A 13,227-nucleotide genomic window follows, 5' to 3' on the forward strand; every position below is an offset into this window, starting at 1 on the left:
CAGACAAGCCTAAATATTGTTTATTTTAATTTTTCTAGAAACTTGGTTTGTATAAAGTTTGTCGAACCCTCACCTTAATTGGGCTAGGGCTGACAACCGGGGCTTGGCCGGGGCCAACCTTGATGAGCAGATCTTTACTAGGTTCGGAACCCTGCGGCCCTAGCATGGCCTGGCCCTAGCCCCGTGTCTAGGCTCGGCCCGGGCCATGCCAAATACAATTCAAGAAAAAGAGAAAAGAGTAAGGAAAAAAGGGTCAGGCCAAGCTGAATCGAATCTGGTGGCCCTGGCCCAACCCTAGCCCAACTCTAGCCTAGTAATTAGCTGGGGGGTACGTTGCATAGATAGTATACTTGATGGAGGTTTTTGTAATTTTCTCTATAAATTATCTCATTTTCCGCTCAACAAAATATTTTAAGGAAATTTATTAAAACACTCACAAGAGTTGAATTATTTATTATTTTATATTTATGCAGCTACCCTCAGAATTATCATGTGTCTGTTGTTAAGGATTTTAAAATTAAACTAAAAAAATATATTATATTGTTAATATGCATTTGAAAAAAGAAAATGTTTCGATTGGGCTGCTGCCCTATGAAAAGACTCACCTCAAAATTTACCGAAAATTATATTCTTAGCATTGGACAATTTTCAAGCTGATTAGCTAGCCGCTAATCATTATGGTTGTTAAAAATATTTAAGATTTCAAATGGTAAAAATAGTGTATATTGTAACATTTTATCTAAATCGTCCATTTCACTCTAAAAATAAGTATTAAGAGGTCTTGTAGGTCTACACTATTTTTTAGATTCAAAATTTATAATGGATATTGGACATTGATTTTAGGGCAATCATTAAGATTTTTAATGCCTACAGTGCTTTTAGGGCCATCATTAAGATTTTTAATGCCCGCTGTGCTTTTAAGATAGGATTCGGGGTGATGCTTTACTTTGTTTTTAGAAACGGCAGCATTTTCTCCATGATTGGCGACTTTAATATGTGAACAGGTAGGAACACGCTCCTCGTACCAAATGGACGGAGAGAGGTTCTAGAAAGAAAAATGAGAGGTTATAAATGAGTGAGAGTTCTAGAGAGAGAATGAGATGTTATAAATAGAGAGAGGGTTGAAAAGCTCGACTTATATCGAGAGAGAGAGAAGGCTCAGAGAAACTGGGTATTGTTCCTTGGAGAGAGATTTAGAGAGAGGAAACTCAGAGAAACTGGGTATTGCTTTTAGAGAGAGAAACACCAACCCCATACAGTTGTTTTGTCATTGTTTTTTTGACAGAGAAATCGGAATCACAAGGGCTGTTTTTTCTTTTCATACTCAGAGGAAATGGCACTAGAAGAGGAGGTAAGTAACAGGCAGATCATATTCAAGGACTATGTGACTGGTTTTCCTGAAGAGGAAGACATGGAAATGGTGTCAAGTTCCATTAAACTCAAAGTACCAGAAGGCTCAGAGGCTGTTTTAGTAAAGAACCTGTACCTCTCTTGTGACCCTTACATGAGGCTTAAAATGATAAAACCAGAAAACTCAACCTATTTCGCTGGATATGAACCCGGCTCGGTAAGTGCCCTTCTCCTCAATATCTTCCTCTGCTTTCATGGATTACTGTGAAATTTCTCTTCTTATTTTTTACTGCATGTGTCCATCTCCTTAAAAATTTCCTCCTTTTTTCATGGATTAAATTACAACTGTTTATATACAGAGCGTCTCCTAAAATCCTTATAAGAAAAGTACTTTGGGCATCAGAAATCTTCATGATTACTCTAAAATCAATATTTAACACCAACAATAAAATTTAAGACTAAAAAAATGATACACTTTTTACGGATATATGAACACTTATTTTTAGGTTGAAAGAGATGATTTAGATGATTTGTTGCAATATACATTATTTTAGAACTTGAAATCCTTATTTTTTTTTTATACAATCATAATGTTCAGGCTGAGATGATAGATTAAAGGGTTTTCAATAATTGAATTGTAATTTTTGATGAGTTATGAGGTGAGGCTTAAGTTATTTTGATATGGATGTAGCCCTATCAAAGCATATATATATATATATATATATATATGGGATAATCCTAACTTCACAACCCTTCAAATTATAAGGATTAAATATGTAATGGATTCATTAATTTTGCAGTCTTTTTCTTTTATTTAAAAAATTACTTTTTGTGATATCTTAATCATTAAGTAAGGTTAACTTTGTAAATATTACTACAAATCAAGGGATATTTTTGTCATCTCTATAAATGGTAAACTCGAAATTTTTACAAAAAGACAAAAGCACTTTAATAATACACCAACTTTCAAAATACTATTGTACTTTTGTAAAAATTTCAAATTTTTTATTGTTTAATAGTTAAATTACCTATTATTTTCAGCGTTACTACAATTTTACCAAAACTTTTCCATTATTACTAGTCTTACCTATTTTATATTTGTTATTACAACATTTTGTCAACATTTTAAAAAATGACTAAATTACCCTTTTCGGATTTTCAAGTTCCCAATTTTTGTTTCATGAACTAAAAGTATGATTGAAGTGTTGGATATTTAAATTTTGAATTTTTTAAAAATTTTTTATGATTTTCAAAATTCAAAATTACAAAATAAAAAATAAGGCAAATTGAGCTCAAGAAATATGGAAATTTAGGACTTTGAAGGGCAGAATGTTTTTTTTTTTAATTTAAAATCCTAAAGATTCGAAAATAGGGCAATTTCGAACCTTGAAGTTTCAAATTATTATTTTTAATTTAGATCATAAAGATAAAAAATAGGACAATTTTGGAAAAAAAATTTGGGGCTCCTAAGAACACGTATAATCTAATATCTAAAATTTTGAATGTAATAATTGAAAATTTTGGTTAAAATAGTAACGATGTTTAAAATAATGGATATATATAGGAAATCCTAATGGCCTAGATTGAATCTAGGCCGATCACAACTACATTTTGTAATGTAATTGTAATATTTTTTTTACATATCCAAATTATATGAAATTTGAGAAATCCACTCTTCTCATCAAGGTGCACCTAATAAAAATATTTTAAAAATAATTCACAAAACAATGATCAAAATACCCCTGAGTATTTTGGTTAATTTGTTTTGCGAATTATTTTTTAAATATTTTTATTAGGTGCACCTTGATGAGAAGAGTGGATGCCCCAAATTTTATATTATTTTGATTTATATAAAAATTACTAAAATTATATTGCGAAATGTACTCATGACCGTCAGATCAGCCCAGATTGTTGGGTTTATACTATTCCATCAGCTGGTGGGCTAATCTTAGTTTATATATATATATATATATAGGGAGAATATAAGTTAGCTCGCTAGCTAACCGTTACAATTTATGTCCATTGGCTTATATTGAATATGGACCGATCTAATGGTCATGATTACATTTTGTATTTGAATTTTTTTTTTTTTTGCAAATTTAAATCGCTTGACATTTGTAGATTCTATTATTTAAAATATAAGAAACTAATAAAAATATCAAAAAAATAATTTGCCTAAAATATATTGACCAAAATACCCTTGAAACTTTCAGAGGTATCTGAAATTTAGAGTGTCTATTCTTGTCATCGCTTCTAAAATATTTCTGGGGTATTTTGATGAATTCACTTCTATGAATTATTTTTTCTATATTGTTATTAGATTCTACTATTTTTAAAGAATTGACGCTCTAAATTTCAAATGATTTGGATTTTAAAAAAAAATTGAAATTCAAATACAAAATGCAATCGTGACAATTGGATCAACCCAGATTCAATCTGGGCCATTGGGCTTATTTCCATTCGCCCATGGGCTGACAGTAGTTTTTTTTGCTCTATATATATATATATATATCTAAGAAAAAGTTTATATAAGGTTGCAACCTTAAAATGTAGAAGTAAAGTTGCACCTAAAAATATATATTAGAAAATGTTGTTTTAATGTTGAAAAACCTCCTAATTGTTCATCTTGACATTGAGATATATGAATATGAAAAAAAAAAAGATTTTGAGTCCCAGAGATAGTGCATATTGCAACACATTATCTTGACCGTCCATTTCAAGATTTTCATATGTTTGTGGATCTACTTGATTTTAACCATTTTTGGAGTTTAAAATTTTATAATTAGAGATGAAAATAGATTTTAAGATAATCCTAAGAACATTTTACATCAAAATTACGTATTATGATAAATTTTGGAGGTGCATATTAATTGGATTGTTTAAGCTTGGAACCTTATATAAGCCACACCCATATATATATATATATATATATATATATATATATATATATATATATAGGAAACATCTTTCTAATGCCTATAGGCAAAAATGAATAGTGATTTCACCTACCTTCATCACTGTCCAAAGTTCATCGCACGGTCACGATTGTTCAGTAGTTCTTTATTTTTCATTGTTTTTCTATAAATCGGAATGATCTCAACTTTTGAAGCATATGTACATATTAGTGAGATGCACCAAATAAAAATATAAAAAAGTAATTCGAGAAAACAAATTGATCAAAATACCCCTAAAACTTTTCGAGGGTATTTTTGTTAATGAATTTCATGTAAAATATTTATTTGATAGTGTTTATAGATTTTCCTATTTGTGATGAACACACGGTCCAAATTTCAGGTCATTTTGATTTGTAGAAAAAAAATGAAAAATGAAACACTACCAAACAATCTTGATCGTACGATGAACTTTGTACGGTGAGACACACCTAATAAAAATATAAAAAAATACTACAATTCATTTTTTTTTTGAATTTTCCTTTTTATTTTTTTAATAAAAATCCAAATCATGTGAAATTTTCAGCGTCTATTCTTAAAAAATAATATAATCATGTGAAATTTTTAGCGTCTATTTTACTATTACTATTACTATTTTACTATGACTATTACTATTATTATTATTATTATTATTAGGTGCGCCTTGATGAGTAGACTGTATGTCTCAAGTGATTTGAATCTGTAGAAAAAAATGAAAATTCAAATACGAAATAAAATCGTGATTGTAAGATCGGCCCGATTCAATCTGGGCCATTGATTGATACTGTAGCAGTCAGCCCATCGGCTGACAACATCTATTCCCATATATATATATATATACTATTCGCGACTCTTAAAATTAAAAAGGTTAATGTTAGAATGAATTGTGAAGGGTGGATTTACTAAATAAGAAATGTTTTTTCTAAAACAATTTATTTGTGATATTTTGTTTACCAAGAGAGGGTGTTTGTGTATATATCACTAAGAGATAATGGTTACTTTTGTTATTTTCATGAGGGGTTACGTTGAAATTCTTACTAAAGGACAATGATACTCTAGAAATAAAGTTTGAGAACACTAACTTCCAAAATACCATTGTACTTTTGTAAAACATTTCAATTTGTCCTTATTTGATGATTAAGATACCCATTAAAATAAATTTTTAAACAAAATATAATGACTTTTTCAATAAATACACCCATTACAACTTATTTTAATATTAACTAGTCAAAACTGGCATTTCACCAGTCAAACTAGTTCGATTGTTCGTTTTGCAAATTCTGTTGGTCCATCCAGTTTGGCAAGTTGAGCTTAAATTTTATTTTTTCATATTTATTGTCAAATTTTTACATAATCTTTTTCTTTCTTTCCATTATTATTATTATTTTATGTGGATTGTATGGAAACTTTTTGTTGCCAAAATAAACAGTGGTAAAAAAGAAACTATAGCTTGCTTTATTTTGTTTGAAAGATAAAATGTCAAGTTTATCAAAATCTTACTTTTATTGTATTTACTCTCTCTTTCTCTCTCTATATATATATATATATATATATGCTTTGCCCTTGCTATTAATTATAAAAAATGCAACGCTTAATTAAATAAAATGTAATGCTTAACTATTTGCTAATTTTTAATTTAAGAATTAGTAAAATAAAATGCAACATTTAATTAAGTAAAGTGCAATGTTTAATTATTAACTAATGTTAATCATGGTAATTTATTAATTTTTAAAATGCAATGTTTTGTTATCAAAAAATTATTTTTTTACAATATCTTTTAGAAATAATTTCTTATTTTTACTAGTTTCTCATTGGTTAACTTGCATTTTTCTATTTCTAAATGAATATTTAAGATTTTAATAAATTTTATAATTTTTTATATTGAAAACAAGGTTCAAGCAGTTTGACCCCTTGTTCGAGTGGTTTTGCTTGGACCAGTCCCATTATTGATTAGAGCACCAGTCCCATCATGATAACTTTGCCATAACCATCATGACTATGGCAATTTTGTGGTTGTGGAGTTTTCACTATACAATACTACAATGGATTGGTTGGACAATGATATCTTTGGCATTGTGTGTTTCGATGACTCATGTGCTCGATTGATGTGGCTGAACTTCAATTACTGATTTTGTTGCTCCTCATTTTCTCTTGGTTCTGAATGATCCTTGTTACGCTAAGTAGTTGGAGGTTGTCTTTAGGGAACCAGAATGCTATTTATGTCATCTCTTGAAGTTTTTGTATTCTAAAATTGATTTTTGACGGTTGCTATGAAGTTAACTCTCGATGATCTTAATAACCTCCATGGGATTAAGAACCTTATATTGTAATGCTATCCAAATTGAATTGGCCAATGAATTAGTGAGAGATCTGGTCTAGTCAAAACCGTTTTGGTTGCCGTCAGATTGGTTGGGCCATATTTTCAAAAATAAAAGAAAGTTATAAATATTAGTTTAGAAACATGAGATATATTAAAAAATTGTCAACTTTGTTTAACTTGTCTGACTAGTCAAAACTGGCAGGTTCGACTTGCTAAATCTGGTTAGACTATGGTTTTTACTGATTCTCGACCAAATTTGATTTTCACTTTAGATCAAACCAACTAGGGCACCAATCAGTCATACCCAACGGCCCGATTGGTCAGATCTAACAGACTAATTAACAGTCTAATTAGTCAGACCCGACAATCTACTCCTGCCTTGATAATTATGTCACGTAGTTCCTTTTTCTCATATTTCTTTTTAAACTTTTTATTTGTATATGGATAGTTAAGTGGTAGGAGTTGAACTAGGGACAGTGTTGCATTGTAAAAATCTTCACCAATCAAGCCTAAGTACGAATCACAGAGAGCCTAATGAGTTCTTAAGTGTATCGGACTATTTGAAGTCTCAATCATGTCCATAGAGAGGCAAATGAGGTGATTTTCATGGCCCATTTTATAATCCATCTTATTTTTTTTAATTCAATACTTGTCATATAGGAAAATGTTAAGTGGCATTTCAAACTATAACCTGGTAGTAACAGTTCCTTTTTTCTCCCCCTTGTTGACACTTTTGTGTGTGGCTTACCTATGGAATATTTTCACTCTTCTCGCTATATTTGAACCAGATATAATTCTTGTTTTCCCAAGAAAAGTGTTAAGTTTCTACCTCTAATAAATCTCATGGAAGGAAAAACTGGTCTTACAAACTTTTCTCGAAAACAACAAAGAAATATGACTAGAATTCTACACAATGTCAGAAAGTTTTCTCCAAAATTTCATCCAAAATAATGTTTTTAATTTGAAAAATATTGATGCAACTACATATCACAGTTAACTGCTTTGAACATGATGTACTCTATGACATATAATTGTCCCAATTGAATTTTTGTTGAGTGTTGTAGCCTTCTCTCAGAGACGATGGGAGAAATGGAGACTTCTGTGGATATAAGGATTATTTTCAAATTGTCATTTGTTTTGCATATAGTTTGTACATACAGATGTGATCATCTTAGTTAGTCTGATGTGGCGTGGGGTCTTTTGTTAATTCGGCATATTTTGATAGGCTACTGAATTTATGGTGAACATAATGTTGAAGTTTTTCTATCTTTTAAGGAGTTTTATGCCTAAAGAAAAGAAATATGTTTTAGGATTTGGGATAATGGAAGTTGTAATTTGCACTTTCTTTTGTATTTTCATTGGATTTGTTTAGAGTCTTGATACTGAATAGTTTAGACTTGAATGATGATAAACCAATATATTTCACCATAACCAATAGCTTTACTACATAAAGGTACCAAATTTGGATAATTTATACATTTAAAAAGTCCCTAGTACTCTCAATCTGTCCATCCTCTGGTTGTTAACTATCTTATATGAACTAGAAATTAACTGGATTTCTTAAGAGTCTTTAGGCACCATTGTTTGGTTTTCCTCCCTCAAGTTCTAGTATTTAGTAGGCTATTATCAATAGAAGATGGTGAAATCATTATCCAATTTTATTTAATTTTGTAATTTATCTTATCTAACACATTTGAATTTATTCTTTCAAAGGTCATAACTAGCTATGAAGTATCTAAAGTCCTGGATTCCGGGGATCCTGATTTTAAGGAAGGTCACTTGGTTTGGGGAACGACTGGATGGGAAGAATTTAGCTTGATAACAATGACTGAAACGCTTAGAAAAATCACTTATACTGATGTACCTTTTTCTACTATACTGGGATTTTAGGTATTTGTCTTTTGCCCTTTCCATCTTCCTTTTGTTTGTGAGATCATTTGAATAGAGCTATCTTAGTTGATATTATCTTGCTAATCTTAATTAACAACTTGTTCTATAGCCATTAACATTTTCATCATGAACTCCTCACATCCCTTTCACCTTATAATGGACACAATTGAGACTTTTATTTCTAACTTTTCATATTTTCTTATGTGTCCATTGTACCAATTGTATTTCTATATTTTCACATAAACATTTCATATTCTTCTTACATATCTATATATCTTTGCTTTTCTTGTGACTGTGCTAAGGAAAAAAAAAAATTTCTTTTTCTTTTTGTGTGTCATATTGTTTGACACTAAATGCTGAAACTTGTCGTATTAACTATTAGTGGAACAATTGTGTAAAAGTTTGGTACACAAGGCTAATGTGTATAGAACTGTCAGAATAGTTTTAAAAGTTTAAATTTAACTTCCTCGAATGAATTATACGGTATTGAAGATGTGCTATTTTGTAAAAACGGTAGCAGTTGTAAGGTATTTGATATAGATATGTGTCACCAAGTTTTTTAGCAGTAAGCATTCAACTTGAGTTCTTTCTTTGGATACAAGAGATGTAGTGGCTCATTAAATAGGACTTAAAAACTCACATTTTTTATTATCTATTATTCGAGAATAGTGTCTATGTGTCTGGTGAATTGATTGATGCTCGTAAATTAGTTGTCTCTCAAAATTTGTTTTCATGTTTTGCTGATGGTTTTTGCATTTAATGATGGTTGTGGATCATATGAGGCCACAAGAAACTAAATTTGTGAATAGTATAAGTCACAATTACTACATCTCGTTTATCATCTCTTGGCATTTTGTTTCGACATGACTCTTAGAGGTGCAAATTTTGAGACCGACAACCTTAACCTCACTAGATAGGGTGTTACTAAGGCCTCTTTGTGTGTAGAATCTTCTTTGCTTGTCTTCCACTTTAGCTTGTTTTGATGCTTTGTCATGTTTTTGTTCTCTTAATATGTGTGCATGTGTCTCTGAGCGAGAGAGAGAGAGAGAGAGAGAGAGAGAGAGAGAGAGAGAGAGAGAGATTCTTTTACTTACTATTTTTGGGTAATTTAGCATCTTCTTGTTTGGAGACAAGAATATTAAAGATATTTTGTTGTTGTATATTGTCTTTAGGTATGCCTGGGCTATCAGCATATGTAGGACTTTTTTAGATTTGTTCCCCTAAGAAAGGAGTACATATATATGTCTGAGCAGCGTTAGGAGCAGTTGGACAACTTGTTGGCCAATTTGCTAAATCAATAGGCTGCTATGTTGTTGGCAGTACTGGCTCCAAAGAAAAGGTAAGATGTTATTAAGTTTATGCTCTCTACCATTAAAGCGAGCCATAATTTTACTGTTAATCTTAAATGAGAGTGAGAAGTTGTGAACTTACATGAAACCTATGGCCCTTCTAGGTTGATCTATTGAAGTTCAAGTTTGGGTTTGATGAAGCTTTCAATTGTAAAGGAGAGCATGACTTTGCCGCTGCATTGAAAAGCTACGCATACTTTTCCACAATTAACCTCATATTATATAGGGGATTGTTTACAAAGAGGCCATTTATCTTTTGTACTTAGAGATCGCAATCATTATTGTCCCTTAAATTTCAAAATAGGTCGTTGTAAGAGTATCATGGAATAGACACAAAGTTCCAAATAAAATTTCTCGTATTTCATGACTTACTCCAAGCCATCCAATTTGACATCTAATGAGTGGGAACGATTGTGACGTTCATATACGAAAGATAAATGGTTTCTTTGTAGATAATCCCATTATATAAAGGGCACAAGGCCCTGACGTCATGCATGAAATGTAAACCATTCTAAGTTAGGAACATAGGCTTTTCAGTTGATTGGGTTACTTTCTAGATGCATTTGTAATTATTTAGTTGCATCTCAACAATTTTGAATATTTTTTCCCCTCACTTTCTTGGGCCATTACTTCTGGGGCAGTGCATGTTTATCTTATCATTTACCAAAGGCGAATGAAACATTATCTCAATTGTATGGGGGTGATTCATATTGGTTCACTCACATTTATTGTGTCGATAGAAGTTCTTTTATACAATTAAAACTACATCAGCCCCAATGTTACTTAGTTACTGAGTCGGGCATCCAAATCTGATGAGTGTCAAAATGTCTAGTGTTTCTGCCAAAAAGTGAATGCAGCAAGACATGTTCCTATGGATATTGTCTTATAATAAGATAATAAACTTTTAATGTATATGCACATATTTGTCATCACACTTGGATGTGGTTGGTGTGGCAACAGTCTACGCAAACTTGGCATAGGACATCTTGAGTGCAAACTCCACCCTTGTGATCTATACACTTCTTTTTAGCACCCCTGTTTCTGGTTGAAAATGTCAATATGGTGCCAAAGTATTGACATTTGTTGCATGTGATACTTCAGCAAGAATGAAGTGCATGGGGAGCATAGCCTATACAAATCAACTTGGCCAATGTACCCACCCATTGGCTAGCTGGGTTACTAGGGTGTTCGAGTAACTCGCCCTTCTCCATCCCGAGTTAAAAAAATACAAATGATGACAAAGAAAATAATATATATAACCTCTTCCATTTCTTACATCAAACATCAAATGCTGTGTTGGATAGGTTTACTACCCTTTGTATTCCCCTTTGCACTAGGTCTTAGGTTTGATTCTTCCCATCGAACTTTTTCAAACTACCATTTTTTTTGGGTTTTATAGAAAATAAATCCCCATGGAACTTTTTCAAACTACCATTTTTTTTGGGTTTTATAAAAAATAAATGAAAGCTGTGTTTGTTTAAGGTTGGGAAGGGGGGGGGGGGGGGGGGGGGTCGAGTACTAATCACAATGGAAGCTAACAGTCATGCTACTGAGAAGCCTCTTGTTCGCTTTCAGCTTAAGAAGCCTCTTGTTCGCTTTCAGTTTAAGAAGCCTCTTGTTCACTTTCGGCTTAATATGGACATATTAATATATATATATATATATATAAACAATACTTGTAAGGTGTAGAACTCACTCATGCAAAACCCGCCTTGCCCATAGGGTTTTGTATGCTAAAGATCAATACAATTTGTATGACTTAAGTGAAAAGTTTTCTATACAATTTGCTTTAACTCCCAATACCATTTTAAAGTTGATAGTAAAATACTAAAAAATATACCTACTGAGAAGCCTCTTATTCGCTTTCAGCTTAAGAAGCCTCTTGTTCACTTTCGGCTTAATATGGACATATTAGTATATATAAACAATACGTGTAAGGTGTACAACTCACTCATGCATAACCTGCCTTGCCCATAGGGCAAGGCTGAGTGGATCGGCTGACTCCCGATGCACTTAATACCATGTGATCTTTACAATAGCTGCAATCTTCTAATGAGTAAGCACCCATGCCATTCAAAGTCTCCCTCGATAGAGCAAGTTTTAGAAAAGTTTTCTACACAATTTGTATGATTGAAGTGCTAAAGAATCAATAAAATATACATTGCATTAACGCCTTTTTTTTTAAAACGGTTTTGTATATTGCTTTAACTCCCAATACCATTTTAAAGTTGATGTTAAAATACTAAAAAATATGGCGTTGAGATAGCACCCCAAAATCACTAGGAGAGAGGATGGATTTTTTCCATTTGGAGCTTTGTCTGTGTCCAACCTGAAAATAGTTTCCTTTATTTCCTCTCTCAATGTAAGGCCTTTCCAACCACCTAAGCCAACCTACTTATGCAAAAATAAAAGAAAATAAAGTACTTGACAAAATAAAAATGGAAACTCATCCACAAAAGACTCCAAACCTTAGAAAGCCAATACTTTTTTCGAAACTTAAGTACCTGTCTGTCTCAAGGGAGAATGATGAGCTTTTCTTTTATTAGTAAGCATCGGATTTGAATCTACAACTTATGAATTAGGACTAAGCCACCGGCCTTGATGACAATCAAATAAAATCTCTCTCTCTCTCTCTCTCTCCCCCTACTAGAAGCAAAAAAGATCAAATCCGATTGTCAATCTCTCTATCAGGTACTTCCCTGAAGGCATAGACATCTACTTTGAGAACGTTGGTGGAGCCATGCTTGATGCTGTACTTTTAAACATGAGAGACTTCGGCCGAATCTCGGTTTGTGGAATGATCTCTCAATACAACAAAGACAAGACAGAAGGTGTACATAACCTCTTTTGCCTTGTATCAAAGCACATTGAAATGAAAGGGTTCAGGTATTTGATTATTGGCACTTGTACCCTCAATTCCTAGAGGCCACTATTAAGTACATCAAGGAAGGGAAGATAGTTTATGTCGAAGACATTGTAGAAAGTCTTGAGAATGCTCCCTCGACTCTCATTGGACTCTTCACTGGCAAGAATGTCGGCAAACAAGTCGTCGTTTCTCACGAATAATGCTTGTGTTTACTATTGTTACATAGCAAAAAGATAGTGTCGGTATTATATCTCCTCATGGAAAGGCTTGTTACATAGATATTGTGCATGTGTAGTTTGGGTTAAGGCTTGTATGTGAGTCCTATGTTGGTTTTGTCCATGTGTTCAAGGCCTAGTAAATGGGCTTCTATGTGTTGATCTGTCGTAGTGGTCAGGCCATGTTTTTTTTTTGAGTTAAAGTTTGAATTTTGGCCTAAAGTTGGTATAATTTCAATTTTCTTTACATAAAGTTTGTTTTAGAGCAGTTAGTCATATGTGCCTGAATTATTTCTAACGTAGGACT

The 13,227-nt window shown here is 32.1% G+C and overlaps 1 pseudogene across 1 annotated transcript; it reads left to right on the plus strand.

Annotated features, from left to right (window-relative positions):
- Positions 1-1,145: 1,145 nt before the first annotated feature.
- Positions 1,146-12,961, plus strand: LOC18440094 (2-alkenal reductase (NADP(+)-dependent)-like; annotated as a pseudogene). Its single transcript, XR_016058565.1, has 5 exons — positions 1,146-1,567; positions 8,314-8,490; positions 9,663-9,829; positions 9,944-10,024; positions 12,529-12,961. The product of XR_016058565.1 is annotated as a 2-alkenal reductase (NADP(+)-dependent)-like (transcript).
- Positions 12,962-13,227: the final 266 nt, after the last annotated feature.

This window comes from Amborella trichopoda, chromosome 6, assembly GCF_054954075.1.
Source record: "Amborella trichopoda isolate Santa Cruz 75 chromosome 6, AtrichopodaSantaCruz75HAP2 v2.0, whole genome shotgun sequence".
In the NCBI taxonomy this organism is placed as follows: Eukaryota; Viridiplantae; Streptophyta; class Magnoliopsida; order Amborellales; family Amborellaceae; genus Amborella; species Amborella trichopoda.